This window comes from Lolium rigidum, chromosome 4 (assembly GCF_022539505.1).
Source record: "Lolium rigidum isolate FL_2022 chromosome 4, APGP_CSIRO_Lrig_0.1, whole genome shotgun sequence".
NCBI classification, from domain to species: Eukaryota; Viridiplantae; Streptophyta; class Magnoliopsida; order Poales; family Poaceae; genus Lolium; species Lolium rigidum.
In genome coordinates, this window is record NC_061511.1 from 259658480 (window position 1) to 259671786 (window position 13307).

Sequence of the window (13307 nt, forward strand, 5' to 3'; positions counted from 1 at the left end):
TCTCAGGACAGTCTTGTGGGCTTTACGTCTGATAGCGTCAGCTACCATATCTGTAGATGGAAGCAAATATTTAGCGCTCATTTCCTTTTTCTTTTTTGAAACGGAAATAAAAACTTTGCCTCATTCATTAATTAAAGAGAAGTTTGTTACAACGAAACGGACCAAGAGAACAAAAAGGATCACTCTCTCAAAAATACATTGCTCAAGTGTTTCGCCCCCGCGAGGGCCCAAAGTCTAGCCTCGCCCTTAATAATCTGTAGGAGCATTGAAGTTGGGGCGAACTTCTTGTGGAAACTCTTGGGTTTCTTTTCTTCCAAACCATCCAACTAACAAGCATGGTAAGGGTGAAAATGGCCTTCCGGTTTGTATTTGCCTTGCAAGTCATGGTGCTCCACCACTCCTTGATGGAGGTGTCCGACGTCCATTCATGTGTGTGTATGGAAGGAAGTCCAAGCCACTCTTTGATCAACCCCCCAAGGCTCTTTGTGTACCGACAATGTGAGAAGAGGTGTGCCGCCGTTTCTTGAGTTTGCTTGCAAAGTGGGCAAAGTCCGCAATTTGTCTAACCTCTCCTTGCAAGGCGATCTGCCGTCCAAAGCCTATTTTGAATAGCCAACCAGGTGAATAACTTAACCTTAGACGGACCCCATATACTTTCCACACCATTTTCATCATGCAAGTGTGCATCGCTCCGAAAAATTGGACGTTGTAAGCCCAGGTCGTAGAGTATTCTCCACTAGAAATTAGGTTCCAAACAATGCAGTCTTCATTCTCCTCGTTTAGATGAAAGTTGTTGAGCTCATTCCAAAGGAGTTACTTGTGAATGTGAGCAATGGTCAAGTTGGCATCCATCTGGATTTTCGCGATCCAAGCGCTATTATGCAAGGCTTGCTCGACACTTCAGTTTTTCCTCGCGGAAACTGTATAAATGAGAGGTGCAATATCTTTGCGGGGCTTCCCATTGAGCCATGGGAAGTCCCAAAAAGGCGCAATATTCCGGTTGCCCACGGTGATGGTGGTGGCGGCATAGAAAATGCCCATATCCACCTTGTCACAAGGGTTGCCCGAACCAAACCAAAGCTTGGTAGGGTGACGCCATTCAAAGGAAGGCCATCTCAATCGGAGGGCACGAGCAAACTTCTAAAGGTGAAGAATCCCCAAGCCACCAAGGTGCTTTGGCCTACAAACCACCTTCCAATTAATCTTGTATTTTCCTCCGGTGATCTCCTTAGTGCCGGCCCACAAAAATGCCCTCCCAATTTTGTTCATGCTTGTCAAGCACCTCGGGAAATGGTTAGAGGGGTTAGGTATAAGATGCTTGCGAAGTAAGCACGGAATTGGAGTAAATGACAAAAAAACTACCACAATTGAGGCAGTCGTGTCACGGAACTACGGCCGCAGATGAAGGCGTCACGACGGACGGGGTTCCAGTCGATGGCGTGGACCTCCCGCTCGTGCTCCCAAGAGGCGGACGGGGTTCTGCGCGGGCGGGAGCGTGACGTCGAGGAGGCGGATGGAGCCGTCCCCCGAGGCGGCGACGCAGAGAGAGTCGTGCGACTCGGACCAGGCGCAGTCGAAGAGCGCGTCAGAGGTGGGGAAGGAGAAGAGCGGAGCCAGGCTAGGGCCGCTGGGCCAGCGACGAACAGCATGTGTTTATAGGGCACACACACGCATGTTCCTTGTTTAAACAAACGTTTCTCTCTTCTTATGCAACTCTAAACACTAGCCCAGTGGTTGCAGCTTAGATACATCACCTTGTAGACTAGAAGAGTTCGAGCAGCAGGTATCAAACCATTTTTTCGCAACTTGAATAAATTTTGAAACCGACAAAGAATTTGAACTTGAACAAATTCCAAAACTGAACAAAAATACGACTTGAACAAATTTGAATATGAACAAAATTTAACTAAAACAAATTTTGAAGCAGAGCAACTTTTTGAACAAATTTCGAATCTAAGCAAAATTTTAAGAATCTGAGCAAAAAATTATTTTGAAAAAATTTCGAATCTTAGCAAAATTGCAAATTCCAAATGTGTGCAAAAATTTATTTTGAACAAACATCGAATCTAAGCAAAATATGATTTTGAAGAAATTTCAAATATAGGAAAAAAAATATTTTTGTACAGAATTTGAATCCGAGGAATAAGTAATTTTGAATAAATGTTAAATGTGAGCAAAATTTGAATTTGTACAATTTTTAAAATGAGCAATTTTTAAAAACCAAACGGAGAGACAAAAAACCAAACAAAGTCCGGAACCTTCTAAATTATTCCTAAAACCGGAAAAAATGAAACAATACATCAGATTTGTTTATAACGGGTCGCGGCCCAAAAATGTTTGCGCCAAAGTGAAGCCTAGTAAGGCGCACCAATAGGTGATGAATAGGTTTTCCTGTCGGCTATTTTCCACTACATTCCTGCACTCGTGGCGGGAGTTAACCGGCATCGCCTGAAGGAAAACCTAGGTGGGCCGGTTCATTAACTTGTTCCCGCACCAATAAGAAGAGCAATGTTTTCCTCCTTTGTACAACAACGGAGCAGTAGCTCGCTGGTTGCATCCTCCGACCCACTAGCAAAGATACCTGGTTTGAATCCTAGCTTTAACGATTTCGCAACTATTTTTCGAATCTGATCAAATTTTGATTTCAAGCAAATTTGCTTTAAGGAAAAATTAAATCTAAACAAATTGTGATTGAGAAAAAAATCACATCTAAAACAGTTCGAATTACAAACATGTTCAGATTTCAAAATTTTCACAAAATTGAAATTTGCTTGAATTTAAAAAATGCTCGATTTTAAAATTTGGCTCGACTTTACAAAATGCTTAAATTTAAAATTTGCTTGAATTGAAAATTTTCTCAAATTTTAAAAATACTCGAGTTTAAAAATTTGCTCGAATTTGAAAATTGCTTAAAACAGAGGAAGAAAAAAAGCAGAAAGGGAAAAAATAGAATAAACAAAAAAATAACGAAACCCGACAGAACTAGACAAAAGAACCGAAATAATAAAGAAAAAGAAGGAAATCTGTATTGAATTGGATGTGGCCCGCTCGCTCCCACATGCGTGCATGGCTTAATACGCCCCGCTAATGGACTGGAAGTAAGATTCCCGACTCATGATGAGAGGGCACCTATTGTCCGCTTTATGCCGAGCAGACGATCGGCTCCGCATACTCTCCATTGAATTCGGTATTTATAGGCTTGGCCTGTTTAGGCGTTGCCTATCTCAGTTGAACCGTACATGTACGCGCGTGTAAAATCTCTCTCTCACGGTCGACCGCCTGCGCGGTTACTTTGGCGATTCTGCTAGCGATTAGCACTAACTCCGCATCCAGGTTCACAACGCTAGGCAGATGTTTGTGATTTCATAACATAGTTATTTTATTTGACTGCTTAGTGCAATTCCTTTTTCTCATTTTTTCACTGTTTTTTGTACTAAAATTTGTATTATTTATACTATCTTTATCTAATTTCCTTTATCTTTTATCAATTCCCTTTTATCAATTCTCATTTATTTTTTATTAATTCTATATGTTCCTTGTCTGTGTTATTTGTATCAAAATTCATATCATTTAGACTATATTATCTTTTTAATTCCCTTTTTCGGGCTAGTGGGTTATACGAGGCAAACAACGGGTTGGGAAACCACTTGCAACTCAAATAAACTACCACTTGCAACTTAAATAGACTACTAATTTCCACTCAAATTAAGTACCATTTTTTTAATCAAGGTTGTTAACTTTTTTTGGGTCGATAACTTTTCACATTTAACGTTGATAAATAATAGGCGGAGGGGTTGATAAATTGTGAGCTAAAAATATTCCCAAAATATTCTAAATAAAATTATATTTTTAGGTCAATAACTTTTCACATTTACAATCGATAAATAACGGGCCAAAGGGTTGATAAATTTAAGAGCTAAAAATGTTCTCAAAATATTCTAAATAAAATTAGATTTTGGGGTCGATAACTTTTCATATTTACCGTTGATAAATAATGGGCAGAGCGGTTGATAATTTGTGAGCTAAAAATGTTCCTATAATATTCTAAATTAAATTAATAATTCAGGTCGATAACTTTTCACATTTACCGTTGATAAATAATGAACATACGGGTTGATAAATTATGAGCTAAAAGTGTTCCCAAAAAGTATTCTAAATAGAATTAACTTTTTTGTTCGATAACTTTTTCAAATTTACCGTTGAAAAATATTGGGCAAAGCGGTTGTTGAATTGTGAGCTAAAAATGTTCCCATAATTTTCTAAATTAAAATTAGTTTTCGGCCTTATAACTTTTTCATATTTACCGTTGATAAATAACGGGCAAAGAGATTGATAAATTTAAGAGCTAAAAATGGCCCAAAGATATTCTAAATAAAATTAGCTTTTCGGATTGATAACTTGTCATATTTATCGTTGATAAATAACTGGCAGGGGGTTCGATAAATTATGAGCTAATTATGTTCCCAAAATATTCTAAATTAAATTAGCTTTTTTGGATCGATAATTTTTCACATTTACAATTGATAAATAACGGGTGGAGGGGTTGATTATTTGTGAGCTATAATGTTTTCTAAAATATTTTAAATAAAATTATTTTTTCGGGTTGATACTAACGAGGGGTTGATAAATTATGAGTTAAAAATATTTCCCAAAATATTTGAAATGAAACTAACTTTTAGGGTTGATAACTTTTTAAATTTTCTGTATATTGGGTTCATAATTTTTAGACCAAAAAAGTTTCTAAATATATCTAGACGGGTGCTAGTTCGGAAAATCTCGTTGAGGACGATTATTTCATGGAAACGGATTTGAACTTGAAGTTACCGTTTGAATGGAAAAAAATTAATTAAGAAAGATATTGGCTAATGTTAGACTTTTTTCCGTCTACTTATTGGTTGTCACGGTTCACTAGATTCGTTTTACTAGATCAATGAAAATTTCACGTTTTTCACTTTTTAAAATTGTGCAGTACAAATCAGGTGCGTCTCGATTTATTGCGGGAAATATTAGTAGCTCAATCGGTTCGCGTGGGCACTTTAGGTTGCCTTGGAGGTCGCGGGTTCGATCTTCCGTGTTGCGGGGTTATTTTTGTGAGCGCGCGTCAACACGAGGAAAGCGAGACGAAAAGGGAAGGTTCGACCACGCCAGCTAGAGCCGCCCCCACTTTTTCACGCCGCAGGGTTATATTTGTGAGCGCGCGTCAACACGAGGAAAGCGGGACCGCGCGTGACCGAAACGGTAAGTTGGCGGTTGGAAATCGACCGCGCGGACGATCGACCGCCAGCTAGGGGCGCCTCCAAGCGTGACTATCACTTTTTCGCTATTTGATTTATGTATTCGCACAAGCAACATAGAATAGTTCAAACTTCAAAACTGTTCAAATATGAAAAGCGTTCCTAACTGAAAAATGTTTAGATTAAAAATTGTTCAAAATTCAAAAAAGTTCAAACTCGAAAAATGTTCAGAATAAAAATTGTTCAAAAATAAGATTGTTTAATTCAAAAAATTAAATCTATAAAAGTTCAAACTTGTAGAAGTTTAAATTTAAAAAATCAAAATTTTAAAAGTTCACAAACGACAAGAACCTTAGGGCCCGCCGCCGGTAGCGAAGAACTAGGAACCCAGGAAAAAATAGAAGTGAGACCAGAAAGAGAAAAGAGAATGCCAAGATGTGACTAAGAGCATCTCCAGCCGCGTCCCCAAAGTGTCCTCCAAATGTTTTTAGGGGATGGCCTCGGCATGCAGCTTCATGAATCTTGGCTTTCGCAGGGGACGCCGACGACTCCTGCAGCCACGCCGACACGCAGCCATGCGCGCCGTCTCCTGCTCCATCCTGGCATGGGATCCGTGGCCGCCGTCACCGCATGATCCCCTCCATCCTCCACGTCGGCTCCCCTTCCTCCTCCCCTGCTGGTTTACCAACTGCCACAGCGGACGCCAGACATCATCGACCTTGTCAGCGACGACGACCAATATTCCATGGCTAGGGTTTAGCAGGTCTTGCTGGCCCTTTTAAATTTTGTGTTTTTTTCTGCATTTTTATAATTATGTAAATAATGGGCCTTTTAATGAATAAAAAGATTCTCCTTTTTATGCGTCGAATCGTTGGACACTCAGACGCAAACGGACGCGCATTCGATTTTGACCATTTGAACCGACACATACGAACATGACCGATCAATTTAAGCGTCAGTTTTGCGTCAGCTCACTGGATATGCCCTAAGCTTGTTCAAGCGAAATCGGTACTAACCTCGTTCGTCCAACACGTTCGTCCGTCGTCTGTACTGGCACCTGTGACAAACGGATGGTAATAAATGTGTTGGACTGTGAGCCTAAGACTACTCACAATGGGGAGTAACATAAACTAGCTTATGTTAGTACGTCCACAATGGTTAGTATCATAGGTGTTGTAACATAGGGTGTTTCATTTATTGTTTTGTGGGATCTATTGTAGTACATCAACATTGTGATGTAGTTGTGACATATACAATTTGACAGTTGAGGCTTGCTGTAAAGCGTGAGTTTGGTCCTATCTAGGTCCAACTGAAATTCAGGTTGTGTTACGAGTAACGAGTTGATGAATCCAGACATTGCAAAATCAGTTCACAACGTCAACCAGATCTAGTACAGTAAACATACTTTTGGTGATTTTTGATTAATACATACATCGTTGGACACCATCAGAGCTTGGGAGAAGTGTGGTGGTAGAGAGCTGGCAGATGGCTGGACAGCCGATGTCTCCTTGTGGGCACCTAATCTCGCCATGGTGAGGGCGGAGACCGCGGCCGGTGCTGCCGCTCAGATGGGACAGAGGGCGGAGCCAGGAGATGGAGTCGATTTGGGCTTAGGAGAAGCAGGATATGGAGGTGACATGGGAGAGAGATGGAGGTGCAGCCGTGTAGGAGGGAGACGGGGGAGTTGAGGAAGGAAAGGGTGGGATCGTGGGAACTGCGCACGGGATCAATTCAGCGATAAACTTTCTCGTTCCAAGCGCTAAGTTACGGTATCTACTTATGTTACCGCAAACCTCTCTCTCTTCTTTAATTGCCCGCCACGTCAGCAATTTTGGCCTGCTGGACTGCATGATACTTGTCATGATACCAGCGTTAGGGCTAGTCTAATACTACTGTTCAATATTATGGATACCAAGTCCAATACTTGAGCATATACACAATCGGGGACCAACTGTTCTCTGCTGGTTGGTTCAAGTCGGGAGAGCAAATGGACCTGGGAGCCAGTTTGGATTTCCGCGAATCTATACATTACAATGTATCTAGACACATCACTATCTAGACAAAGTTATGATACTTATTTTAAAACGGAAATAGTAGTTGATAGTATATGAAAAATAGAGCAATGAGAACTAACCTGAAGGTCCATCGTTGATGCCTTCCTTGAGAAGAATGGATTCTTCTTCCCACAGCTGTCAAGAATAACAAACAATTAGGCCATTAAGTTAACGATTTTTCATATGTACGCGGTAATAGATACTTAATGTGGAATAAATATTACAAGTGGACGAGGTAATACCAATTTTATTCCAACATTGCTGGTTCAGAATACCAATTTTATTCCAACATAGGCAATCAAAAATGCTTTGTTGTCTCCTTAATGTGATCTTTAAATTTTTCACTAAGGTGAGAACCAATCATACTAAGTCCATTGCACATAATGTTGTTAGACCCACAAAACAGCTTTATGCCAAGGGCCAAACATCCTAGAAGGGATGTATGTCTTGCATAAAACTATTCATGAGTATAAGCGTAAAAATAGATGGAGTCATATTTAAGGTTGATTCTAAAAAGGTCTACGGTCTATGATAAGGTTGAATGGCCTTTCCTGGACTGATGTTTCACATCCAAGGGACTGGTGTGGTGTGACTGGATTGCAATGTTTGTTTGTAAATGCGTGCGTGCGTGCGGAGGAGGGAAAGGGGGGAGTATTATATTATGGAGATGTATATGTAGATTTTTTTATCAAAATTTTTCGACAACTCGAAATATAATTTGTTGGTATAGGGAGCATACGCACCCGGGAGACGAATTGAATTTTCGTATAAGTCTAAACAAACGAATGAGAAAGTAGAGTCTACGGGTAGTGAGAAACAATGTAGCGTTTGTGAATGCCAAGGGAGAGTCTCTGGGCAAAGCCTTTGTGTGTTCTTTCTTGGTGTATGCGTGTGTGTGTTTGTGAGATACAAGTGGGATTGAGAGATTGTGCGGAAGAACAAGAGGGGCTGCAAGGTGCAGCCCCTAACAACTATCAATATGACCTTCTTACTTCCCACCTGAAGCCCTTCGATAAAATCCATGTCTATGTCAACAGCCCCCATTTTGGTGTGCGTGTCGGTGACCCCCCGTACGTGCCAAAATACAGCCACGCCAGACGCCGTACGGGAGTACACGTGGAGATGCTCTAACCAAATGATATTTTGCAATAATATATGGCTGTGTGCACCTATCGGTGTAGATGGTGGGGGGACGTAAGCACTTTCAATTGTTCATGAACTTAGAGCATGCACAACGTTTAGTTATTCTTGGACATGTCTAGTCCGACCTAACATACGATACCCACCTTAGTAAAGGGCGCGTTTGTTAGGCTGGCGCCTTGGCTCACATCGGTCTAGCAATATTGGCCTGTTTGATTGTCCAAAGCCTCCGCGTTGTGGCCCAATCACTTCTCAAAGCACTCTGGAGACAAGCCCAATAGGAAGGCCCGAATCGGCAGTTTCCAGCTCGCCTGTCCCATTGTCGTCCATTTTTGCACGCCCTCGTGCAACGGTTGCACGCGTGGAGAAGCGCAGGAGACACCGCGTTGTCTTGGCCCTCGCCCCCCAATTCCAGTCATCCGTTCGCTCCTCTCTCTCTCTCCATTCAACTCTCTCACTGACACGCCACTGTCCCATCAACCGCCGCCCATGGCCTCCTTGCCTCCTTTGGCCCCAGCGCTGACGGATCCCACCGCCGGCCCGATTGGTCACCAAGCCTAAAGATGCGTTGATGTGCATCCTCCGGAAGTACGAGACCGGCGGCCGTGATTCAGCGACGCAGATCGATGCCGGTCGAGTACCGGTGTTGAATCGCCGGCCGCGACCAGGCCCGTCGGCATGGGTATGCGCAGCGCGGCCATCGCCGCACTACAGGCCGCCGGGATTCGATCGGCGGATCCTGCGATGGGGGTTTTTCAGCCCTACCTAGGGTTTCCTTAGGCGAATGCGGCCGCAATGGCGACGGGTGTAGCAGGCTCCAATAGGGAATTGGAGCCTCTGCCGGGGTTCGCCTCCACCCCGATGCACGCATCGATGCCATGGGCCAGCCGCTTCCGGCTGCTCCCAAGGGCACGCTGCCGGCCGCGCCACCGCCCTGCGGCCGACCCCATGCTCGTCGGCAGCCGTCTGCTCCGCCAATGCCCCGTTTTTTGACAGCTGCTCTGGCGATGTTATCCGACTGCTGCTCCGGCTCTGGCTCCGTCTCCTCCTGGATTTGGGGTGCGACCTCCTGCACCACATGCCGGCGCTGGTGCGTGGCCTCCTCCTCTGACGGGCTCGCTTGCTCTCCGCGCCATTGTGAGTACTATTTTCCTTCCTCGTCGGATTGATGCCAATGTAGATCGGATTGATGTCAATGTAGATTGGATTAATGTCAGTGTAGATCGGATTGATGTCAATGTGTGTTGCATGTTAGTCATAAGCACACATGGGCAAAACTCGGGCCGGGTCGGGTTTCGGGCCAAGCCCGAAAAAGCCCGAAGCTAAAATGTCAAGCCCGAACCTAGCCCGGCCCGACCGTCGGGCCTATAAATCGAGCCCGAACCCGGCCCGAATTGGCAAAAGCCCGGCCCGGCCTGACAAGCCCGGCCCGAATCTTGCCTAAATCACAAAAACTGCAAGCTCGAGCCTGGCCCAATGTTCGGGCTAAAAAATCAAGCCCGAGCCCGTCCCGAAATGCAACCCGACTCGGCCCGGCCCAGGATTTTCGGGCTGGGTCGTCCGGGCCGGGCTGCCCATGCCCAGGTGTATTCATAAGCATTGCATGTTAGTCATAAGCATGTCAATGATGAGCAGGATGATTATCATGATAATCTTGAGCTTGTCAATGGCATGATGATCTTCAGATTGTCATTGGCATGATGATAGTGAGTTTGTCAATGGCATGATGATCTTGAAATTGTCATTGGCATGATGATCTTGACATTCTCATTAGCATGATGATCTTGACATTCTCATTGCATCTGCAGAACTGGCTCTTCCTAAAAACCTTCCCGGAAGGGCCCAAGTGGGAGGCACGGTACTATGTCGTCCGGGTGCAGCTTTGGGACGCCAATTAAGGGTTCATGGAAGCCCACCGGAAGGTCACCGCGCCTAGGACTCAGGCAGACCTAGGGCACGGTCCCAGGCAGTGGTTGCCTACGTTCTTCGTGCAGCTGGAGAGCTAGGACCTCTGTGCCCTCTCCGTGCCGCCCTACATGGAGCAGCTCCTGATCAGGAAGTACAAGCTGAAGAACAATGGCCCTTCGGTGAAGGTGGCCTTGTACATGGGCGAGCGCTGCGAGCACATGGTGCAGCTCCAGTGGAGGGCCGAGCGCGTCGGCTTCATCAAGTCCTGGAGCAAGTTTGCCGGTAAGGATGACCTTAAGGTGGAGACACGATCGTATTCACCCCTAAGGACGATGGCTTCTAGGTCTACGTCTACATTAAGGACAGTTCCTGCTCGAGCATCTCCAGATGCAGGAAGTATCGCCAGGGCCTTTATGCTGATCCTCGCCGTTAAGGTTCTCTGCTTATTCTCTGTCTCTGATTTTGTGAAGTTTTAGTTGTTGTGCTAGCCCCAGAAGGCTGTTAAACACTTGCTTTTGTGCACATGTGCCTGTAATGTTCGCCTCTACAGGCTATTGAACATTGCTTTTGGATCTAGGTAGTCTGCCTCCAGATTTAAGTAGGCGTCTTACCACTCTGACGCTAAGATTGTGTACTAAGTACTAAATTCCATATGTATATAACTGTGTGCTATGCTTATGACCGTCTTTGTGCGGTTATGTGCCGTTATGTGATGGTAAGGTCACATATTTAAACGTGGTGAGGAGAAGCACAAGCTGTGTGTCTAAAATGGCAACCAAACACATATGTTGTTGCTGATCACAGATGTAACACTTTTTTCAGGCATCCAAACAAACCGACACTTGTGTACGCACTGATGCAACCTAGGCGACCAACGATGGGCCGAATCTGGTCTGTGGCCCATCTGCAACGCGCAGGAGTTTCTTCTGCCTGGCGCAGTAATGCAAAAGTCGACCTAGCCTATCAAACGGGCCCAAAATATTTGCAGCGTGCAGCGTGGTGTTCCTTCCCTTATGTTTAGCAATTTTAAGAATACTCTTTCCTCCGTAAAACCCAGCCGAGTGTGTGCACGTTGGCACTTTTCTTCTCACTCTCTTTTCTCTAATTGGTACCTGTGTCTAGCAGAGGGTTCGGCTCAAAGATTTTCTTAGACACCACATTCCACATTATATTTTTCGATAAAGAGCATATATTAATATCGCAAAGATTCCACATTATATGGACTCGAACCTATCAGAAATATTCCCTTAGGCACCCCTCTTATTCACACACTGCACTTGCTCTTACATGGCTAGCGAGGGTGCTGCAAACATGTGTTCACTCAATGACGAGTTACCGTTTCTGGTCGTACGCTACTTCATGAAATAGGGAGAACACCACGCATGTGTACTATTCTCTTTGTTCTTAAATAAAAAAATGTTTTGACAGTGAACTCCTAAAGTGTCTTATATTTACGAACAAAGGTAATATATATATTTAGAAAAAAAATTAGTATGGACCTTGTCACATGCCTGAATACTGGTACCTTTAAGTGATAAAAAGCAATTGTAAAGCTTCGAAGTGTTACAAGCGTATTAGATACTATTGTACAACGATTAAGATAAATGCTGATAAGAGAAAATGGCAATTATGTCAGAGAAGTGACCTTACCAGATCTGTTTGTGGCCCTAGATCATATATCTTCTTTTCTGTCTCTCTCAAATCAGCGATAATTGACTCTATGCTAGGCCTTTTTTTTCGTTCATGGTTCATGCATTGTACTGCTATCTGAATGCACTTCTTGACCTGTTCGCTATATACCGTAAGTGGTCTATGTGCCAATGTCTTATGTAGCCTTTTCCTCCAATTGTCATGTACCTAACATTGGAACATGGCGTTATATCGCAAATTTCAAACATGTTTTGTCCAAATGTTACCATAGATACTGAAATGTGAAGAATAAACATATACCTACATGCTTAATAAATTTATTTTCTTCCATGTCAGAAAATTTGGAGAAGCCTTCATTGCCAGCCAATATCCTTGTAATTATAACACCCAAACTAAATATATCGAACTCTTTTGTGAGTATCTTATTATCTACATACTCTGGCGGCATGTAACCACTGCATGTCATCATACATAAAAGTTACTTTCTCGTTTCGGTAATTAAGAAAACATAACATGCCCAGGGAATGCTGAAACAAAGTTCACTAATTCTAAAACAATGCAGTAACGACAGTAATTCTAACAGAAAGAGTTTATTGTTGCGGAATGGAGATCCCTAACCAGAAATGTCTATTTACGAATCTTAATGGGAGGAGGTGGGTGATAAGTGGCATGGTATGTACTCCCTCCGTTCGTCTTTAATTGACGCGGAGTGACATGCACACAGGTATGTAATTAGCTGAGGGCTACGTCAATTAAAGACGGGCAGAGGTAGTATATGCTAGTCATCAACCTACCATGTGTATGTGTGGGTGCAGCAAAATAAATGTCCATGTGAATTGTGAAATACTGGAAAACGTTTGAACCACGCGTGTTAAAGATTATTCATTGAAATGTATATTTTCTCCATGGTCAGTAAGAAAAAAATTATTAACCTTGCAAGTTACCAATAGGCGTGGAAGTGTGTGTTTTTCACTCGATATGCTACGAGCTGAATTTTGTATTTCAACCTACTATGATGATCTTCTATTACTAAACCAGTTTTAAGTACTTCGACGCTTGCATGGTACCTATATTTGGTGCATCCTCTGGGCCGTGGCGTCAGTGTACGTATACAATACCCATGCTGAAAGTGTAGGCTTAGTTTTGCTGGTTAGACACGACAGTACCGGTGCCCAAGCATCAATTCTTTGTAAAGATGTTGTCTTAGTGTCTTTGAGTATGAGGCTCATTGTTCAATTCCGTGTTTTTCTAGAACCTTACATCCAAAATTGACTTTGAGGATGTTGGCTGTCCCACAAGACCACATCATTAGTGCAAAATT